At 35.4% G+C, this 23645-nt stretch overlaps 1 long non-coding RNA gene and 1 pseudogene across 5 annotated transcripts; one reads left to right on the top strand and one right to left on the bottom strand.

The window, feature by feature from the left end:
* Nucleotides 1-426: 426 nt before the first annotated feature.
* Nucleotides 427-23552, top strand: LOC139824708 (uncharacterized). 5 transcript variants are annotated; one of them, XR_011735247.1, is made up of 8 exons: nt 427-764; nt 19469-19635; nt 19793-19902; nt 22138-22260; nt 22725-22783; nt 22850-22981; nt 23234-23298; nt 23385-23552. It is a non-coding gene; the product is annotated as an uncharacterized lncRNA (long non-coding RNA). The 5 variants fall into 5 exon arrangements; XR_011735249.1 differs by having other exon boundaries at nt 22725-22774; XR_011735250.1 differs by having other exon boundaries at nt 22725-22760.
* On the bottom strand, nt 1329-5845 carry LOC139824699 (dedicator of cytokinesis protein 7-like; annotated as a pseudogene).
* Nucleotides 23553-23645: the final 93 nt, after the last annotated feature.

Consider the following 23645-nt stretch of genomic DNA (forward strand, 5'->3'; position numbering starts at 1 on the left):
CTTTGGCATATCAGATGAAAAAAGTCATTGATGAGGTATTTTGTGACAATGACGATGACGACGACGAAAGCGATGATGAGGTTGAGATAATGCTTGCAACGGTGATGCACGAAGAAAAAGAAGTGGGTCCGAGGCCAGCACAAATGACGTAGAGAATATAACACGGAAAGCAGACTAAAAATATATTTCAAAGGAGGAAATGCGTCATCGTAAAATTTGCGAAGGTCAAGTCAAAACGCTAACTTTTTATTAATTAATTAATTAATTAATAACTATAAAATTAATAACAAAATATTTAAGAATCAATATATTTATATAATTATGACTTCAATTAAAATTAAAATTAAAATAATATAATAATATTTGTACCTGTAAGGTAAATGCACCTATTTGCGTCCGTGCACCTATTTGCGTCCGAATCTGATTAAAAAGTAATAAAATCAATTAATATCCACACTTATTGATTCATGAAGAATATTTATTCCATTCTATAGACAATATTCTATAATTGCGTCTATTTTAAAATGTGTTTCATTGAAATTAAAAAAATATAACACGGTTTCAATTTTCATAGTGCGCGCCGTAAATGACCATCTGTGTATACGCGTGCTCTGAGGGCAATTCTTAGTAGATCGGACGGTGAAAGTGACTGTCATTTTTATCGTTGTTGCGGATCCTGAGAAATAATCACGAAGTAAGTCCAAGTGTTTTAAGCAATCCAGCTCCACAAGCTACTCAAAACGTGTGATTTCATCACACGAAAGGTCAGTAAATTATTAATTTCACACAATAGTAGCAAAGCAACGCAACAACATCCTAATGTATATGCGTGCGCCCGGTTGCTTCGAATATTCAAAGTAATTGAATCGTCAGTGTATTCATGCTAAAATTGTCGTGAATGATGCGAAAAATATCACTTTTTCGATGTGCACTGTTTTTTTTCTGCGGCACAACTTATAAAGTAACATAAGTTTTATCAGAATAATTCAAGTCCACCATAACCTCTGAAGAGCAGACGCAAATGGGGGCCCTACACATTCTGTTTCTATTTGCGACCGAAAACATTCAATACATATTCGTTTTATCCATGACCATGACGGACGCAAAATAGTGCAGTCAAATCGTTTGCGTCCTGACGCAAAGGGGGCAACGCAATGGACGCAAATACGTTCGAAAACTAATCAGGCGGACGCAACGACGTACAATAATACCTTCGCGTAATTTTAGAATTTTCCGGTGCAATATGTAGCAATTTGTCAAAACAAAAGCTTTTTTCCATAAAAAAATATATATTTTTCAATCAGTAATGATTTTTAATCAAATTGGAATAGATTATACTCGTATATTGGTCTTCTATTCTGCTATAACTCTTACATGGACGCAAATAGGTGCATTTACCTTAAGGGATTTGATCTTTGCGCTATCTCAATTTGTCTCCGGTCACTCTCTCCTTTCTTCGCAGCATCATTTCGCTCCTGGCACTTCCCTGACCGAGAATCACGTCTTCCAGTCGCAATATTTTAGTGCTTTCTTGCCTTTGTACTCAAAAGCTGCGGTGGCGATATTCAGTACTTGCAGCAAGCTCAAAATACATGTCGCGCTGAGTTCGGAACACCACTGTGCTAGAGCGGTTCGTTCTAATCCCTTCAGCACCCATAAGGTACACATTAATACATGTCGAGTAGCTTCGGAACTCAGAGATACACGGCACTGATTGCCCGCGGTGTCCGCCGACATTCCGCCAGCAATAGCTAATGCTACCGATTGCGTGATCGATCCGGATTCATCCGGATAAACGCTTTTGTCTTTAGAGTCTCAATGATAAAGCTAAGGTAAGGCATCCATCAAGATACTAAGTAACGGCAGATATAGCGCGGCAACTCTAGCCTTCGCCGCAGGATCGGAATATCGCGGATCAGCATCGTGGCAGCTCATAAGATGTCGGACGGTCCCAATAGCTTTATTCTGTAGCATCGGATTTTGTATCTCCAAGGTGTTTGCCAGATCGGACAGAACAATGCCAACCAGAAAGTGCTGCTGCCTGAATTCTTGACTGAGTTCCGAAAACCGGGCTCTATCCCCAGGCACAAGAGTGGATATCAGACTGCCTGAACTGCCTGTCAATGGACTGGGCGATGCCGGAGCCGATCCCGACGTATAGCCAGTGCCAAAGGGAAGATTCAATGCTACATAGTGCTCGTGCGAGCACACCATTCTCACGAGATCGAGTTTCAGAGCGAATAATGCTGCGGAGTCGGGAATATGCATTGACGCATCCGACAGCGAGCAACAGGCGGTGCGAACGAGCGACAGCACACATCCTCTGTCCATCACGGATAGCAGGTCGGATAGGAAATTGCCAAGGCTCGATATCAGGTTGGACGCCACGCGGATTTCCTTGCCGCAGCGCGATATTACCTCGGACGTTAACGCAGCGGTGAGCGTCGCGACATCGTCGCAGAACTGCGGTGAGAATCTCAGTTTTCGCAGTGCCTCCAAGGACGCCATCTCAGACAGTGTGACAACCATCAAGCGCATTATCAGCTCCAGGAAGAACCAGGAATGAGTTATCGCCAGTTCGCGTTCCTGACCAGTGGATACAACCCAGTGCAAGGCAAGTTCCTCGTGTAGAAGTCTTCTGGTGGGATGACTGTTGATCGAGGGGGATTCCTGTCACATCGACGCGGTTCTGTCCAATCCCTGCGAGTGGATCTCCATCTCCAGATCTTCCAGAGGCAGATCGGGATTGCTCGCACAATGCTCCCGTTGTGAGTCATGCTCGGCAAAAAGCATTGATACGCGATGTAGGTGGCCAATATCGCGTGTCTTCCATGCGCGTCCAATTGACCGTCCGGTAAATTGGTGATATTTCGTACAAGCAGTCCCAGAGCCTCGAAGATGGTGGCGGCAACGTTCAATGATTGAGACGGTAATGTTGGCGGTCGCACTAGAAGACACAGTAATTGATCCAGTAATTGGGGAAGTGATCGCACCAAGGCGGAATGCGAGGCACGCGCTAATTCGAGAAGAGCTGATTTCAATTCTGATTCCATGCCCGCTTTGCCGATACGAGGCCACTCGTCGTCAGGAGAAGTCGGAGGAGCGTAAAGCGGGAACAAGGCTTCCTGAAAAATAAATATTTAATTATTTAGTCAAATATTAAACAATAAATACAATATTTAATATTTTACATTTATTATTCAATATTTTATTAGATATTTAATATAATATTTAATTGAGGAATGTATGAGGATAGTCTGGGGTTCAGAACGTTCGACGGTTAAACGGGTCACTCTCAATTCATTCGCGAGTGAATTATCGCTAATCTCAATATCTATATTTACGTCACATACACAGAATACAAAAGAAACGCCGACAGAAAGATGATCGATCCGACGGACCGAAGCGAAGGCCCGTTATTAACGGAATATAGTTCCGAGCACCAGCGAATTTCGACTCGCATGATCGTAACTACAAAGCGCGTAAACGAATGAGAAAGAGGGCGGCGCGTGACGGAATGAAGCGTTGATCAGCGCGAATAAAGAAATCTTGAGGAGCACGAATATAGAACGGACATCTTGAAACGCGCGAACGGAGATCTTGCTGACGCAGATTTTCGCTGCGTCAGCTGAAAACAGTTCTTGGGCCTGCAAGGAGAGCGTGCTCCACGCCAAAACTAGCTCGCTCCCCAATAACATGGAAGGCCGGTATCCAATTGATTGTTAATCTTTGGATAATCATACCCGCACATTCTAGTATTAACGCAGGAGAACGGCGGCACAATATACGGCGCGAGCAATCCCATGACTGATCGGTCTTTATCGCAGGCCCGTCATACAGGAACTAAATTTGCCGGATTGTCGCACAGCACGCAAAACCTTCGAGTTCGGAAGCGGCACAGGTATGCGGAAGCATGACCAGCGCGTGATACGATTGTAGGAAACGCGTGTACGCGTGATCGATTACACGCTGTTGTTGACTAAGGCTGAGTTTCCACTGAGCGCGTCACGCGTCGCGTCATCCAATCAAAACATCCCATTTCGATCCCGTCACAAGAATGTAATGAAATGGGATGTTTTGATTGGTTAACTTGTGACGACGCGACGCGTGACGCGCTCAGTGGAAACTCAGCCTTACGGACTCGTTGTCTAAATATTGCGGAATAGAATGTATCAGCAATGCCGAATCCGCAACAATATTTAATAAAATATTTAATAACAAATATTTAATAAATATTCAATATTTAATAAAATATTGAATAACAAATATTAAGAATATTTAATAAAAACAAAATGGACAAACTTGCCGCTTTATAATCCTATACCTGTCGATCCTCCAATCTTTTTTGCTCGTTCATCTGATCGATCGTTTCGAGGCAAACACGATCTAACAAACTCGGCAGAAGAAAGTCATGTTGCGAATACCGCAAATCCAGAGTTGCCCAAGATCTTCTCGGAATATCTCCGGAATTGGACAAATCATCCTCCTCGTTCAGTGATACACAACCATTTGCATCTTCTTGATCTACCTAATTAAGATAAATCGGTTTTACTTCCTGCTTATCACAAATAAATTAATTTTATCTCCAGCACTAGATACCTCGAAATCTTGTCTAAGTGTATCCTGAATCAATCTGTCTCTGGCGATAGGTGAGATTCTACCTTTGTATTTACGATGTATTACGACCCAGTCTGAAGTAAAACTTTCAACATCTTTTCACATAAGGCGACACGGTATCACTGAAAGCCAAATGATCAAAATAAAGAATGGATGACAAGTTTTAAATAACTGTATTGTAATTAATAGCGTTTCGACTATTTTCTTACATTGATTCGTGCGGTACTACTGGCTCCTCTGTTCGAATCTTCCTCTTTACGACTCTCAATTCGACGTCTCCCGGTGGAAAATCTGGTATTGGTTTTAAAGGATCACGGTCCAGCACTGACTGATGCTGTCCCAAGAATTCCTCGTAATCAAGTGGTTCTAATACCTCGCACAGGGACATCTGCATATAAGGAATTAAATATTAATTTACTCCAAGATTATTGGCAATCTCTTTAGGGGTATTCAAATAAGTTAGAGTTTAACGGTTTGACAGGTTATAGTCGGGTAAAAAGTTAATTTTTAGACTTTTAACCCAAAGATTAATGTGATAGGTTAATGAGTCACTTATGTATTTTACATAACCTTAAAGAGTAGCGCGCCCAAAGTTAATTAATTAACTTTTTACTCGACTTTAACCCGACATAACCTGTCAAACCGTTAAACTTTAACTTATTTGAATACCCCTTATATGCTAGTTTTCCAAAGAAGACTGCATACCGTGGAAGAAAATCCTGATATACTACTACCGCTCTTGGATAAATTACGAGAATAGGAAGTAGAAGTGGCATTTCACCCAGAAATAATTGCGTGCTGCATTAATGCATTTAAAAAGACATTAATAAAAACAATAGGAAAATTAGAAAATAATGATTAATATTCAGTTGCGAGAGTAGCTCGGAAATCGAGCAGAAAAAGTATAAACATGAGTATGAATAACGAGATATCGGGATGAGAATGTGTACTTGTTATATCGAGCAATTACTTACGTTAATCTGAATTCATTGAGAACGGGACTGTGAATCAAAATCGCCAGCAAGAATCCATTGTCTTTCAAAACCTTCCTCGAGGCTCGAGCCTTGACGTGAATCCTTTGACTTGAGTTCTTCTTCTTCTTCTTCTTACTTTTTATTGGCTCCTGCCGCTTTTCAGCGGACAATACGGCCAGATTTGCCACTGTTTGTTTAACAAAGCTTGAATCACTGATCGCGTAGCGAAGTCTGAGTGGAAATTTTGATTGCATCAGCAATCTTCAAAAATTTATTCAGGACAAACACGTCCGAACACGTGCACGACAAGCGCGACTCTTTTGACTTGAGAGTTGACTGACGCTTTCGATGCTAGGTCCCTCGGATGATTATTACCTGAACTAGCGACTTGATCGCTCTTCTCAGGATTCTTACCGTCATATGATATACAATTTTAACATTTTATATAATTACCGACAATTAATTTAATTTAATTTATAGTTTATTTTTTCTATTAATTACACTTTTTTATTATTTATTCAACATATAACTTTTAGAAAACAAAATTTATTTTGTTACTTTTTTACACACAATTTTTTATGTCTGCATTAATCATGGAATTTTTATACTAGAAGTTTACGTTTCAATTTATTTCAAGACAATGTTTAATTTCATTGTCCTTCTCATTCAAGTATTACAGGGAGATAATTCTGACTCTGCAGATATGTTAAAAAATTCTATATTATTAACTACCCTACTTTTTCGATAATTTAATTATTTAATGGAAGTTCTTCTAATGGCCATTGTATGTCTTTTCAATTTAAAATCCGCGGGTTTTAGTTTGATGGAAGAGTGGGGGTCACCCAGCTCATCCATCGAAAATCATCGAGGAGCTGGGTGACCCCCACTACCGACAAAATTAAAGCATTTTAAGAGTTTCGTCACTTTCCGTGTAATGTCGGGCTCTTTCGTCAATTTGTCGCCCGCCTACATTTCCCCACCTTCGTTCGACTGTCCAATCGCAAGGCTTCCGCTAAGTCACCCGAGGTTTGTCCGAGACTTTCTGAACGGGGGTTTTGATGAGTTTGGTAAGTTGGGTGACTTTCTGATGGAGGAGGCTGTTGCACACAGGACGTGTTGCACAGGATATAACATGTGCCGCACGGTAAGAAGCGACGCGCGGTACGCTCACAACGGACAGATCACTAAAAATATGCGACGCGACTTACTAATTTTACAGAACGCGACTGACTAACGCAACTTAATTAAACTACGACGCGGGACTTCGGACTGCCGACGTTAACGCTAAATACGACCAACTCAGAATCGGCGGACGCACAACGCACAACCAGAACAATGGCCGCCGGGAAAGAACGACGCGCGTAACATCACGCACGACCGGCACATGACACGTGACACGCAACTCGCACGCCACTCTCGACCAATTAGAACGCGCGCATCACTGGCGGCACTGAATCGCGCCAATGCCTGCGCTCCACGCGAGCTAGAGACCAATCCTAGGCAAATTAAGCTATAGTAGCCGCTGCGCACGCAACCTGTACATGGAATGCGTTCCGATATTCGCTGCTACTAAAAATCTGTTAGTTATTATATATATAACTAGATTACATTATACTAGATATTTTAAAAACCTGTAGAAATTAATATATTATAATTCCGCATTCCGCATACTCTTTTTTTAATTACAATATATAATTAAATAATATAAAATCAGATCGACAAAACAATTTTGACGGCATCCACAGGACATTCTTAGAACATGAAATAACATGTATAATATAAAAGTAATAAAACATTTTTGTTTTACGCATTGGAAAATATAATAAGACGTTTTTGAGACGTCTTTTAGACGTCTTTTATATGACGGTAAAAATATGATATAACAAAATAATTATATATTATCGAGATATCTATTGAACAAATATGTAAAATAAAGTCATTCAATATTGTTTAACGAAATTAAAATGTAAAAAAACTTGAGTTTAATTTGAAAAATCAGACATATTGACGATGTACTCTGGACATCCCTCAAACGTCTGTGTAAATAACTTCATTATAAGACGTCCAAACAACGTCCTTGAGACGTATTTTAGACGTCCGCAAGAAAGCGACATAAATTAGACTTTTCGGAGCATACTTCGGACGTCCGAAGGACGTCGGTGTGTTGCGTGGGATGCCGGACATATCACCTCTGTGTCATTAGTCGGAACGGTTGACCACCAAACGTTTTACTGATTATATTCGTGACCACCAAACGATTCCGCGTCGATTGAGCCGTATGGAAGTTAATTTGAATGATAAATAATGTTTATTCATCAAATTACCAAGCTACCCTGCCGAAAATGTTCGATTAAAACCGATTAAAACATAATCCCTTTTAATCGGTTTTAATCGGTTCAATCCGCGCCCGGATTAAAAAGTAATCGATTTTAATTCCAAACTAATCAGAATGGGTTTTGATATCGCTTTTGCAGATTGTTTCCAATCCGAAATCATTACATTCTAATCCATATTGTTGTCAATCCAAAATAAACACTAATAATCGGATGGATATATAACCCAAAATAATCCGCCTAATTTGTATATTTCTTTTCAAGAGATGAGTCCGTTTCAATTACAAAAACACCGATTCAATAAAATCGGTTGTAATCCATCTGAATCCGATTTGCTAGGAAAGACAACATTAATCCGTTTTAATTCGAAATTCAGCGATTGCGCGTATGCAATTTCAATCCGTTATAATAATATCCAATTTTAATAATTGAGTTGATTTTGTAGTCCGGTTTAATCCGAAATTTACCAATTTCGGGGATAAAAACTAAATTGATTTGAATGCAATAATAATCAAATTTATATAGTCTGTGATAAAGCAACAGTAATTCGTTTGAATTTGAAATTCTCCGATTTTTCAGATGAAAAGGAAATCGGATATAATGCAATTAAATCAAATTTTTGTTATAATTATATTTGACTGTGTGTATATATAAATAAAGAAACAAAATTGTATTTATTACAAAATTTTATTTATTATTGAATTTCAAATGTATTCGGAGGTTTGCATAAATATCTTCAATATCCAACATCTATGTGAATAAGCTTGCTTTTGACATCGCTTATGGGAACTATTGAGCTATGTACATAATCTTCTGATTCTATCCTATCCATGTACGACACTTTAAACGGTTTATTGGAACTAATCGTAATTTTTTATATTTGCATGTGGCATTTATTATTTAATAGAATAATGTGCATTATTTGACCATATTCGCCTGAATGTAACTGAATCATTGTATCGTTCGTTCTTTTCGCTTTGCGATACTTCAGGCTGTGAAATACAACGCCTCTAACGATGCATTTTTTATATGCTTTATACATTTTATCATCGCATTTTACGCTATAGCATTTGCCAATAAGAATGACATTGTTGTCATTAGATGTATCGAATTTTGATAAATGTTTATATTGAAATCTGCAGTAGTCAGACACGGCAGAATCATCACAGTAATCTACATTATCCGTTAGAAAGTGCAATATCTCCAAGGACTTTTTCGACATTTGCTGGTCAATTCCGTTTGGACCATTCATACATTGTTTTAATTTATATATATTACTCTCGAAAGACGTAAATGTTGTTGAGGATAACCAAGTTTTTACGATTACTCACCCGAATTGTATTCATCATAATAGTCAGAAAAGTTTGTTCTTTTAAATATATTAATGTTTTGATAGCGAAAATTTTATGTTTATTTTGAAAAAATTGAGAATAAGATGAAATTTTAATCAATTTGAAAAATTTATTAGTTCATAATAAATTTCAAATCTTAAACGCGTATATCTTGAGATTGCCAGTTACGTCGATTAAAATTCCATTTTATTCTCAATTTGGTTAAAATTGCTGGCGAAGTTAATGTACTTATTTGTTTATTTTGAAGATTTTATTTTCAATTTTAATTGTTTGTATTGCTTAAAAGTTTGAAAATTGATTAAAAACTGCAAACAATACACTCATATTAGGAGTTAATACCTAAATAAACAATAACCACTTGAAGGTTAACGCTTAAATTGTATTTCTTTTGTAAATATTATGCAGTTGAGAAAAAAATAAAGATTTGATTTTAAATAGCTTTATTGTGACTCATGATAACAGCAAATCCTACTCACACTACATAAAATCGATTTACTTTTTATCTGCAAAATGATAACATTTTTTATTAAAAGACATTATTTTTGCCTATGGATTGACTATGGTAAATTCTAGCTAATTTAATTGCATTAAAACAGATTTAATTGTTTATCGCGATGTAATCCGCAAAATCGTGAAATTTCGAATAGCAACGGATTACTTTTATTGTTATCCTTCGACAGATTCACAGCGCATTAAAACCGATTTAAATGTTCGTAAAATAGAATTTCGGATTGCAAAGGATTACTTTTGTCATCCTCCGACAGATTCACATCGCATTAAAACCGATTTAATTATAGCTTATGAAGTCGTATAATTTCGGATTTAAATGGATGTATATCAAATCCGCCTGAAGCGTACTAAATTCGATTTGACTATTTTCAATCGGTTTTAATACCGTATTTTCGGTGCAGAAATCCCGATCGATTCGGATTACTTTCTTTTTAATTAATCGAACATTTTCGGCAGGGTAACATCACGGAGTCATGCGACCAATGGCGTGAGAGTACGGTTTTTTCTATTTCTTAGGATAACGATTGACCACCAAACGTTTTAATGACGATATTCGTGACCACCAAACGATTCCGCGTCGATTGAGCCCTATCAAAGTCAATTTGGGTGATAAGCCCCAGTCTCCCCTACACTTTTATTTTTTTTTAATTTTGTAGAAATATTTCTACTAGGGTAGGGATATTTCAGCAGCACTTTGCTTAGTATTTCCGACAGTGAATCCAATACGTTCGACAACTTTCCGCGGCAATGAGGAGTCAAGATCAACGCGTAGTGAAGATCACAATACTTATTCAGTGTTACGTTCAAGAACCGAAGACGAAAAGCATGCAGAGACGTAGACGAGAATGGCAACGCCAGCAAGAACGAGAGAGACAACATGAAAAATTGAAACAGAAAAAGATTTTAGAATATGAAAGGAAACGTGCACAAGCTTTAAAATATGCTGAGAGAAAATCCTCGAGTCATAGTCGAAGCAAAATAGCGGTAGTGAGTCTCCCTCGCATCTTCGATATAGAGGTAGATCTACGTCAACTGCTTTAAAATCTGGTAGTTTGCATGAAAAGTGAGTTTACAACATACATATAACTATATATGCCCTTATATCTTTATTTGACTTGATAGAGATAAGGAGACCAAAACTTTCAAATATCTGAAATAGAGAAAATTGTGCACTCAGATGCACTTTATGCACTAAGTGCACGTTAAACTGCACTTTAACTCCGTATTTTATTTATTATAAGTTTTTAAGAGCAAAAATTCAAAATCGGGCTCTTTAGCTCCCTGCATTATTATATATAAAGAGTATATACAAAAAATTCACGAATCTATATATGTAACTTATTTTATAAGAAATCTGGATATTACGAATTACGGTTTCGCAGGTTTATTCCTTACATCTATGAAGAGTTTATTATAAAGAGTCGATATAGAAAGCTCCATGAAAATAACATCGAGCAAGAGAAATATTTGTAATAATGAATAACATTTGCAAATCTAGTTCAACATGGGAAGAGTGGTTTGTCTACTAGATTTGATCTGTGGTTTTTTCTATAAGATATATAAAACAAATGTCGATTTAACTTAAAATGTCTCCTGAGAGAATGATATGATGCAGATCCAACAGTTTGTAAGTATTTAAATAATATTTAAAGAGTATCCAAATAACGTATTGTATATTTTATGTGCTCTAGCTTAACGCATGTAAATTGCAAATATTATACACATATTACTTTGTCTAAACCATAACTAATTTTATTTAAATTTCTATACTTACTTTTTTTAAATAAGCACCTAATTGTCTTATATTTGTACGAGATTTTATTTAACTTAAAGTTTTCTTATTGAAAGAAACTTGATGTAAATATAAGAAAATGCAAAGGGCCTAACTTTATTGAAATTAGTTTAAAAAGATTAATCACTTCTTAAATAAATTTTTAATTTAAAGTAATAAATATTATGTAAACAAATATTTTATTGGTAGTAACATTATCAGAGAAGAGTATTACCAAAGAATTTATAGAAATAAAAGGATTATATATAATAGATTTTCTTAATATTTTTGGTATCATCTTTTCTTCTTTAAAATTTCCTTTTAATTTATTATTGTATGCATTTGATTCAACATTAATAAAACATAAAATTAGTGGCTTATCGTATTTTTGCAAATTAAATTAATACGTTTAATATATACGACATATACAATGTACAATAATAATGAATATATTATACAATACGATTAGGAATAGAACATGTGCAATATAGATACAAATAAGATTATATATTTATTTTATTAGCAATATAAATATTATCATATTGTTAATTATGCATTGCCACATAAAGAAAATTATGTAAGTTTCTAGATATTTTAAAAATAATTCTATTTTGGGAAGGGCGTGTAAGAATACGTTGAGTGAAGTCTATTATAATACAGTCTATAATCTCAGATATATCCTAAGTCGTTACATTCTAAGTCGTACCGCTCGCAAAATATTCTAAGTCCCGAAATAGTCAGTTCACGCGGATACGTCTTCACTCTAGCGAGTCGCCGTGTCGAATCCCCGTCTCTCTGTTCCCGGGCTCTCGCGATCGTTTTCTCTTCTCCGGACTTCGTGTCCTTCGAGGAGTCGCTCGTCACGTTTCGGTCGATTTGTGTTGTTAATTATTGTTTGGGTCATGCCTGTAACCTTCTCGCTTATCGTTACCTATATTTGTGTTTTCCCTATCTAACGTCTTTCCCTATTTTTCGACCTCGCTATTATTACTTATTTTCGATTCGAGCTGTCGCGGCGGCCAAGTATATAGCGATATATAATCGCCACACTATATTTATTTTTAATAAATTTTTATGCTATTAATATGTTTTTATGCTAATATGACATATATAATTGAAAAATCCTACTTCACAAAAAATAAAATTATATTAGTGCTACAAAAATGATGAAATAAATGATCATCAAAGAAAGTCTACAATGAAGATAAGATTAAACTTTTCATGATTCACTAGCATGAGCAAAAGATGGAAAAAGATAACAGATGCAGAAACAAGTATAGAAACATTTTCTCTTTTAGTAATTTGTTTTTAAAATTGATTTAATATAGTGTGAAAACAATACAATTTTTAAGCGGATTTTTCTATATCAAGAAAAATGTAAAAAATTTGAAAAAAATTACAATTCTCATTATTATATAGAATATAGAATGACGTAATATTGTTGTATTAATGTGATTAATCTTTTTTACAAAATATTTCTTTTAAAAGCTTATTACATTTATGATTAAAATATAAAACAAAAGATTTAATATGCATATGAAAAAGAAATTTCATGGAAGTAGAGCTTTATGGAAGATATATCAGCGATAAAAGTAATAAAATTGAAGAAGCCTGCAATATATATATAAGATTAGATTGGATTTTTCATGAACAATACTAAAAAGAGATAATACATCGAATTTGAATGAAGAAGCTATTTGGAAACGGATATTCTACATTATGGAAGATATTCTACTTCACGGAAAACATTATGTCAACACTAAAAAAGGAAAATTTATCAATAATTTACTGTTTTAAATGTTGTGTTTTGGTAAAGCAGCGACTTTTTCGCGAAATAAAGTATTCTCTGCTTTAACAAAAAGACTTCAATTTATCAACAATTTACTGCTTTAAATGTTCCCAGCAAACACAGAATACACCGAGTGCACAATTTGCTATCAATTGCGCACTCGTGTATTCTGTGTTTTGCTGGGTTGTGTTTTGGTAAAGCATCGACTTTCTCGCGAATAAAGTATTCGCTGCTTAAAAAAAAAAAACGTAATATTAGTCGTTTATGTCTCTCATCAGTAGGTACTTAAAATTAGAGATGCGCACGAGACGAGACGAGACGAGATTTCTGCGATCTCGAGCTTGATCTCGAAAAATCTCGAAACATGCATATCGATCTCGAATTTTCGAGAATCTCGAATATATGATCTCGATCTTGATCTCGATCTCGACGATATCTTGACGAGATTAGCGAGTTTAAAATATGCAAAAATTGTGGCAAATAAATGAATCTGTTAAAATTTTAGCGGAAAAATATGTATACTGCATTTACTTGGTGTTTTTACCTTAACCTTTTCTAAAACACTTAAAACATAGCGTGTATTTCTATCTGATGAATTTATAAGATTGACGATAAACTTAAATTTCAGCTCTAAGCTATTATCGCGTTGCTTACGCAATCAAACGTCATTCGACACTATTTTTTTTTAATTTGCATTTGTTTATTTGATTTTGCTCTGGTATTACAATCACATCCATAAATGAATAACATTTAATGCTCAGGACTTCTCACACAACAAAGTCGCGTACGTCACGCAATCTTTCTCCTTCGCACTAGTACTTCCATCCAAATTATATGTCCTCGATTTTGATATTCAATCCTTCGAACGTCGTATCGATGTATTTTAGAAACCTGGACCTGTTTGTCTTTCGCTAGTAGCTTATGCTAAATTCAATTACGTTCAATAAGTTAGTTGCATAATTACATCGGACTGCACAAAATACATAATAAGTCAGTTTTTACATCTGCATCGTACTTACAGTTTCTTTCACGGCCTTCTTTTTATTTTTATTTGGATAAGTGCAAGTTTGACATGTACCACGAATTCAGGCATATTAGTGACCTGGCAGATTCAGCAGTTAGCTGGTTACGGTGTTTGCGTATGATTAATCCAGCTTTCGAAAATAATCGTTCCGCTGGAACAGACGTGGCTGGCGTTCCTAGGAAGTCCCGAGCCATTTTTGCTAAACATGGATATTCTTTTGAATGAGTTGACCACCATGTCAATATATCAACATCCTTGTCTGCTCTTCTTGTATTATAATATTTTGTTAATTCGTTTCTCCAATTTGAATCGCTAACAGATTTCTCATATATTGCACTCATATCAATGTCATCGTCATCATCATCAGTCGAGGAATTACGCAAATCATTGTTTAAGGAGCTTTCTAAAGAAATAAAATATTTGTTCTTATATAAGTCTTCAAATTTTTCAATACTCTGATCTTTCATTTCTTTTCCCCAGGTTGTAGCATTAAAACTTTCAATTTTGTGCCTCGGATCTAGCACGAGGCAAATACAGTAAATCCAGTTAGATTTCTGATAATGTTTAAGTATTTATCTCGACCAGCTTGGTATGCATTGAACAATTTATCAGTACAGTTCAAAGTTTGCATTTTATTCTCGATTTTATCTAAAAGCATATTGAATGCTACTATGACGTACGGTAAAGATACGTAGCTGTCACCGCCAAGAACAGTAGATACAGTTTTAAAATGTTTTAAAAATTTCTGGACTTCCGAGCACAAACACCATTCTTCTTCGGATAGTAAATACATGTGAAAACCAGTATTACTTTGAAATAGACTAATCAGTGCAGGCTTCAACAATAATGCAACTTTCAGCATGTCATGAGTTGAGTTCCAGCGTGTGCACACATCAATTTTTGGCGATAAAAACTTGGTATCAGTCATAGTACATGCACTTTTCAGCATATTTGTACTTTGCTCAGATCTTTTTAATTTTAAAAAGAGAGCCCTAATTTTTTTAATGGGATTATTGAGAGCATCATTATTTGTTGCAACTACATCTTCATCTTTGGAATAATCGGAATCACTTTCTTCACACTCTTCCGGATCATCTAATCGTAATTCACGCAGTATATCCTGAACTCCCAAATTTAAGATATGCGCAAAGCATCGAAAATGACAATCTTCACAGTCGAAGTTGATACCTTCACTTTGTAAAATTAACTGTAGCTCTCGAATAAATACAGTATTGCTAGCAACATTATCCAAGACGATACCTATGGTTACATTATCTATAAATAGTACTTTGTTTCGAGAAAGTAAAAAACGCATCAATGCATGTAAAATCAAGAAGTTACAAATCTAATTTCATTGTTTGCAACTGTACGTGTTATTACCTTGAATCTTCGACTCAATATTGAAGTTTTTCAAAGAATTGTAGAACAACGTTGCTATGTCCTTGCCAGTGTGGGCTCCGTTAGATGGTACAAAGTCTAGAACTATGGACTGTAGTTTCCAGCTAGCATCCACAAAATGTGCAGTAATACCGTAATAGGATTTCCCAGCAATGGACGTCCAACCATCGACCGTGAAGGAAATCTTTGATTCATTAGTTTTCAATATATTGATTACTGCATCTTTCTTCTTTTCAAATATTTCCAATACTCTCCTTTTCATAGTATCGCGTTTGGGATACTTAAGATTAGGATTTAGTGCAGCAAAAAAATTCTGTGTGGCAGTATCATCAAAAAAACTAAACGGCAAATATTTTATTGCCAACCACTGTACTATTTTTTCTGTGAAGCTAATATTGCTTATACATGAAGCCTGAACCTAAAATTAAAAATAAATGTTATTTATTGATGTTAAAGATATTAAAAAGAACGCAACCTAAGCAACCTAATCTGACCTAATCTGTAAATCTCAATAAAATGATATATTAAGTCTGCAAGAAAATTTTAATTTAATTATAAAATAGTTATTAAGGTTAACGTAAATATAAAATAAAAATAAGAAGTTTATATACGATAAAGGGAGTTTTAGTATGCAACTTTGAAAGCTAAAAATATTTTTCTTACATACATGTTCTTAAGTTAAATTGATTGATTTTCAAAAAGAGTAACTTTATGAGTAATTTTTGAGAATATTTTGTGTTGTAAAATTACCTGCGGAAAATTTAAAAGTTGCTGATTTTTTGATTGTGGAGTGAGTCCGTACAATTTATCAAATTCTTTTCTGTGAGCAATTTTTAAATGTCTTTTCAATCCCGTAGTGTTCGAATGTTTCATTTTTACGATTTTCTTTATTTGTTGCTCTTCGCATAACTTGCATATTCCAAACTTTTCTTTTTTATCATCTACATCCACATTATAATGTACTGAAAGTTTTGTTCTTTGTGATGTAGATGAAGAAGAGGATATAGAAGGCTCATCTCCACCGTCACTGTCAGAGTCTGAAATATTAATTTAATAAATATGTAATTATAACTTACCGCTATATTATTTAAATTTAGAAATCGTCTAGTCTTTTACTTTCACTGTTAATGTCTAATTTAATTTGTCAAATATAACTAGTTTTTTAATTTGAATAACGTACACTAAAAAAAATGTAGATCCAAGAAAATATTTATTACATAGTACCAATAACTTATTTACTTAATATAAACACATATTTATTTAGAATTAGATATATTTACTTTAAATTAAGTAAAAATATCTAATTCTAAATAAATATGTTATTATATTAACTAAATAAGTCATTGGTATTATGTAAATAAATATTTCTTGGATCTAAATTTTTTTTCAGTGTACATGAGAGAAAGAAATACAATTTAAGTAGGTAATTTTTCTAAAAATCAGATATATCTTTTATACTATGTATCTACCATAGAATAAACAGGGTGTTCCTTTAATTGCACTTCAAAAAAAATAAAAATTAAATATAAAAGTAGTAAAAAATATAAAAATTAAATATAAAAGCAAATATTTGGACTATTAACTATTTCACATTTTTATACCGTTTATACGTAAAATACAAAAAATCTATATGTTATAAACATAATGTAAATTGCTACATTATTGAATACAATTATAATTTAACAAATAATGTATTTTATAGGTGTAGAAAAATTGCAGAATAAGAGCTATAATTTGTCAGTCATGTATATTTATTATTTTATTTGGCAATTTTCCTACTGTTTCGTGCTCGTCCGGAATTTAGCACAGCGCGATTAATGCTGGAATCACTCAGATCAGAAAGAATGCGAAACGAGGGGAGGGCTGCGGATGAGAGAACGACAATCGTTACTGCGATTAAGCACCGGAAACTCTTAGTCAATTTCACAGACACTGTCATGGTTCGGAGTTCGGATTGCTCGAAAATCTTGAGGCGTCAGTCGTTTGCCGCAAACGCGTAACGGATATCTTGCCGAGCATCGACTTGATGCTTTTACGATGGAAATCTTGCAGACGAACGGAGGAACACTTGTCCGCGAGGCAGTCTCCGAACGCGACCGCGACACGAGACACGACGACAGATATCCGGGCTGAGCTCCTTGGTGAGCTCGATGATAACTCTCGTAGAGAGAGCAAAGTCTTTTAACGCTCACGCACTTTGCGAGGAGGGTTGGGCGGCGATGCCGCGCACGAATTAGTGGCGAAACCAGCCAAACCACGCACAAAGTTTGCTATGATGCCGAGAAAACTTGACGCAAAGATATGCAAATAGAGTCTGACCCGCGGATCGTTCTCTCGCACCTGTACATAGGACGTCGACCACGCGGGACGGCGTGATCCCGTGATCGACAACCCCGTATGGATCGAATCCGTGCCACGAGACTGACAGCAGGCACGTAGCAGTCACCCTCGCGGCCCGATCACAGATGTGTTTGATCCTTAACAGCAGCTACCACATTAAAAAAACAAACCTGCTTCTAGCTTTATTATACATATAATGGGACCTTTTCTACAAGCGACACAAGTTGACACAAACGTCATTCTATCTTTCTTCTCTGGCAATGAGTAACAAAGACAAAATGACACTTGTATCTTGTGTCGCTTGTAGAAAAGCTTCTATTATATTTACTTTCACTATATCGTATTATTTCTTACCTGATGGATTTGCAGAATGCTGATGTTTAGACATAGTTAGTTGTAGAGTATTTCTAGGTTAGCTTTTTCTTTCATCTCTAATATTAACAAAATTGTTATTAAAAAAACAAAATAAATCGGAAGTACAAACAGTAAAAGAATTAAACTATAAAGTACTGACAAGTTATAGTAAAATTGAGTTATGATATAATATCACCTGCGAAGATCGTTTATTTATTCAGTTATTCTGTTGCCGTCGTCTAAATTTTCTTTTAACATAAACATTCGCGCATCGCGGTTGAACCGCGCAGCGCGCATTGGCAATCGGGAGAAGAGAGGTACCGACAGAGGATGCTGTGTATGTGTATGTGGCGTCGTTTACTAGCGCAGCAGTCACGGCGCTATGTGTGTCGTCGATCGGTAAAATAATAAAATATTTTATCGAAATCTCGACGAGATTTTTAAATAATCTTGATCTTGTCAAGATCTTGATATGCTGATCTCGATCTCAATCTCGAATGTTACAAGTAATCTCGATCTTGAATCTCGTCTCGATTTCGAGACGAGATCGAGACGAGATCGAGATTTATCTCGTCTCGTGCGCATCTCTACTTAAAATAATTGCTATATTTTTCAAACTTTCTTTGTTAATAACTTTTTAATAAAAAACGACCCCCGGCTAAAAACTTCTAAAGATCACTCAGGAGGGTGGACTTTCACTAATCTTCGCCAAATTCAAAACAACCTTCCTTTAATGATACCTTATACATAAGATTACATGTATGACTTGTACACTTTTTAGGCAAAAATTGGTAATCCCTTCACCGATCATTGCCAAATTCAACACCAATCTATCTTTAATGATACTCTATCCATAAAAAAAAGTGTGCAAATAGAAACTTGCACATTGCTTTTTCATAGTTTTTAAGTGTGCAAGTAGAAACTTGCACATTGCTTTCTCATAGTTTTTAAATGTGCAAGTAGAAACTTGTATTTTGTAATATGCAACTACATATCTTTTTTGCAGAGCCACAATGGTTTTTCTTTACACCATTACGGTATTATTCATACTTATTGTGGGGTATCATTATTATGTACATTATGGATCACGAAAGGGGCGACTGATCAATCTTATACCAGGGCCATCAGGTTATCCGATTTTTGGAAATCTACTACAATTTATAGGCCCACGAGGTAAGTACAAGCTTTTCAAAAATTTGCATAAATTAAACGTTTTCCTTAATTTGTACATATATACGCAAAAGTAATATTTACAAACACACACACATTTCAGTTTAAGATATATTACTATCAATATTATCGTATATTCATATTATATACATTTTTTTAGAGAAACAATGGAAGTTACTGATCAGTCTAATTGACCAGTACTATCCAATTGTTAAACTTTGGGGATTCTCTATCCCCTTTGTATTCATCCGTCATCCGGACGATTTACAGGTAATAAAATATTTAAACAATTTAATTTTCTATTAACTCTCCGTGGTCACACTGGGTCAATTTGACCCAACCTTATTTGGATCTAAATATCAGCTAAATACGTAGCTTAAAATGGAGCTTGGTTCGCCATCTACAAGAGTTTAAAGTATCCTCTATAGGTAGATACCGTTAAAAAAACAAATTCTTCGCGAATTTTTTTTATATGTTAAAAATTCTTGAGGCACTTCTTTTTTTATAGCAATCAATTTAGCAATATCGCAGATGCATTCGAGAATTTTTTCAACACGATCGGTGGATAAATGGTCAAATGGCGAACGAACAAAGTTCGTCTCGGGTCAAAATGACCCAGAGTGACTTCCTTGTTTGAAAAAATAAGTGTAACCACGGAGGTTTAATGTTCTTATAGTTCATACACCAGTGATTTAAGTATTTAGGTATAATTTTGCTTAGTTTTATTTTGCGAAATGTCTGGTAATAATCGCCGGACCTCTTGTATGCAAGTAGAGTGAGTCAAACCGAGTAGAAAAGTCTTCTATCATTTTGCGAAATTCGCAATACTTATTGAGAAATTAATTGAAAAAGATCGGCCAATCCACGCGCGTAGAAGCCGGCGCGGCCAGAAGAGACGCCCACACTCCCACCGTAACCCCCGTACAAGGCGCGCGGCGAAGCAGTGGAAGGGACGCTGCCGCTGGCTCGCGAGCGCGGAGCGGCGCGTAAAGCTCCTTGCACAATAGCTTTGTCGGCAACTTTATCGTTGTCGCTATCGCTATCGCTATCGCCTATTGTGCAAGGGGCTTAACGCTAAAGCTCCGCGTCGAATTATTCTCTCTCTCTCGCGCGCGCGCACGAAATAAAAAATATTACGCTGTCAGAATAAAACGCCATTTACGGTCCGAGCTTGGATCTTACAATTAGTAGCCTAATAATAATATTTTTTGTGTATTACACATAATTTTTTCTCCAACAATTTAGTAGACTGCGCGCCGACTAAATTGTCTGCAGACTTGCAACACAACAGCTCCCGTTCTAGTAGTAAAATCCTCTCCCTCCCCGTAATTAAATTGATTTGATTTAACTATTACTACGTTTAAACGCGAGCGTTACTTCTGTAGTAACTTACGATAATTCCTTTTCGTAAACGGGATTTTGTAGTAACTTACGATAATTTACTTCGCGTAAACGTGTAGTATGTGACGCTAAGCATCTAAATAAATGTAAAGAATTTATTACGAAAAATTTTATGTAGTGCACAAGAAATATTATTAGGCTACTAATAATAAAATTCAAACTCGGGCCGTAAATGGCATTTTATTCTAATTTGATTATGCTGTCATTTCCTCGCCACCTTGCGGTATACAGCACGGCGCATTTTTTTTTAAGTGGTATCCCCAGTAGGTCTAATCCACTCTCATAAAATTTAATGTAACAATTGTTCGAAGTGCCTCCCTCGTTCTTGTAAACAAAGTTCGGCTCTTCGAGTAATGTTGCGCGTCGCGCGATACGCCATTTCTGGCGTGATGGTATTAAAAGCTGCGAGAATTGCTTCTCGCATTTCAGCTTCTGTACCATCACGCCTGTGCTCGACTATGGCTTTAATGTGTCCCCACACGAAATAATCGAGCACATTAAGATCTGGCGATCGCGGCGGCCAAATGATTGGGCCACCTCGACCCACCCATCTGTCCGGATAATGCGCGTTTAAAAAATCGCGTACTTGTCGAGAGAAATGTGCAGGAGCTCCGTCATGCTGAAAAATAATTTCTCTTCTTGCATGGAGAGGAATATCTTCGAGGAGAGCAGGCAACTCATTTTGAAGAAAATTCCTGTATATCTCTCCATTTAAACGGGGCGGTAGGAAGTAAGGACCAATCTAAAAATTGCCCCCCAAAAAAAATGATTTTTAAAGCTGCGAAAGAAAATTCCTTAAATAATTTTAAATAGGTCTGATGATTAAAATTCAATATGAAGAATAGGGCAAGGAAAGCCGTAACGGAATGCTCGTGTTAAATTGTATGATCAAACGAACTTTGTGAAGTTCGATCATAATTATGCGTTCACTTTCGTCCGAGTAGACAATGTAGTTATGCTCTTATCCAATCCCTTGCAACAAGCCGTTCAAAGCTCCCTCTAAAACTGAAAAGTCACTAGACAGAGAGGGAGCCCGCAGCGCCCGTGTCGCTCGCCATCTCATTGGGTGTTTACGATAATGGCTATCCGAGTAATTTCCCCTAGGACCGAAATATACGATAAGCACAGCCATCTACCACCATCATGCTTCGTGACAACTCAATGATGTCTGGTAAAGCCAAATCAATGGGCAAGTTGGGAGTTGCGAGTTCCGTGAGTTTGTAGCAGGTAACCTAAAAAATACGATATAAATTATTTGATTATTACAATTAAAAATAATCTGTTTTTAATTGTAATGTATGATATTCACTTCATTAAAATTATAATTATGTAACACAATCATGTATTTTTAACGTATTGTTTAAAGTAATGCCAAAGAGGTTATCTTATTTACAAACATTTTTTTTATTCACTTGTCTATCAAGTTTCTATCATAACTGTATTATTTCAAAGTGTAATATAAAATTTTAATTAGACATCGATCCTCAATAAATGTTATAAATAAATGTTATTTTATTTAAACGTACTTATAAACATAAGCAGTCATGAAAGAACTGATTTTAGCTTTTGCTGTCAATTTCATATCATACTTTGTTGAATTCTGTTAGATTTTTATTAGTTCAGATTAGTTTCTATTTTTGTAGCAGTAAAATTTACATATAATATATATTTTGAAAATCTGATTTTTATAGGTCTGCTTCGTTGAGAAATAGCTACAGATAAATTAAGTTCAGTGAGAGAAGTGAATGATGTTGGTATTATAAGTCAATTATTACAATTTGTTCAAGTATATAGTAACCAATTTTTGTAATTACAGTGATTTATACAGAGTTCAGTGGACTGATAACAAGGCAAATGCTGGCAGAAATAACTAGGTGTACAGAATCTTCTAGTCCATCAAATAAGCAAGCTTGGAAAACGACTTGTCTATCAAGTTTCTATCATAACGGTATTGTTTTAAAATCTAATATAAAATTTTAATTAGACATCGATTCTTAATAAATGTTATTGATGTTATAAATGTTATTACTTATAAACATAAACAGTCATGAAAGAACTGATTTTGGCTTTTGCTGTCAATTTCATATCATACTTTGTTGAATTCTGTTAGATTTTTATTGATTCAGATTGGTTAGATTTCTATTTTTGTAGCAGTAAAATCTACATATAATATACATTTAAAAAAATCTTATTTTTACAGGTCTACTTTGTTGAAAAATGGCTACAGATAAATTAAGTTCAGTGCGAGAGAAGTGAATGATGTTGGTATGTACATGATTATTTAATAAAGATAATTATATAAGTCGATTATTACAATTTGTTCAAGTAGTAACTAATTTTTGTAATTACAGTGAATTACAGAGTTCAATGGACTGATAATATGGTAAAACTGCTGCTAGCAGAAATAACTATACAGAATCTTCTATTAGTCCATTAAATAAGCAAGCCTGGAAAACGATTGCTGCAGTTATTAACACCCATGGTTATAATTTGACTGCAGAAAATTGTTGTATCAAATGGACCGGTATGAAGAAACGATATAAAACGTTAAAAGATGCAAATAATCGTACTGGCGCAGCAAAAGAAACCTGGGAATATTTTGATATTATTGA

The sequence above is a fragment of the Temnothorax longispinosus genome, unplaced genomic scaffold (genome assembly GCF_030848805.1).
Source record: "Temnothorax longispinosus isolate EJ_2023e unplaced genomic scaffold, Tlon_JGU_v1 HiC_scaffold_52, whole genome shotgun sequence".
Classification (NCBI taxonomy): Eukaryota; Metazoa; Arthropoda; class Insecta; order Hymenoptera; family Formicidae; genus Temnothorax; species Temnothorax longispinosus.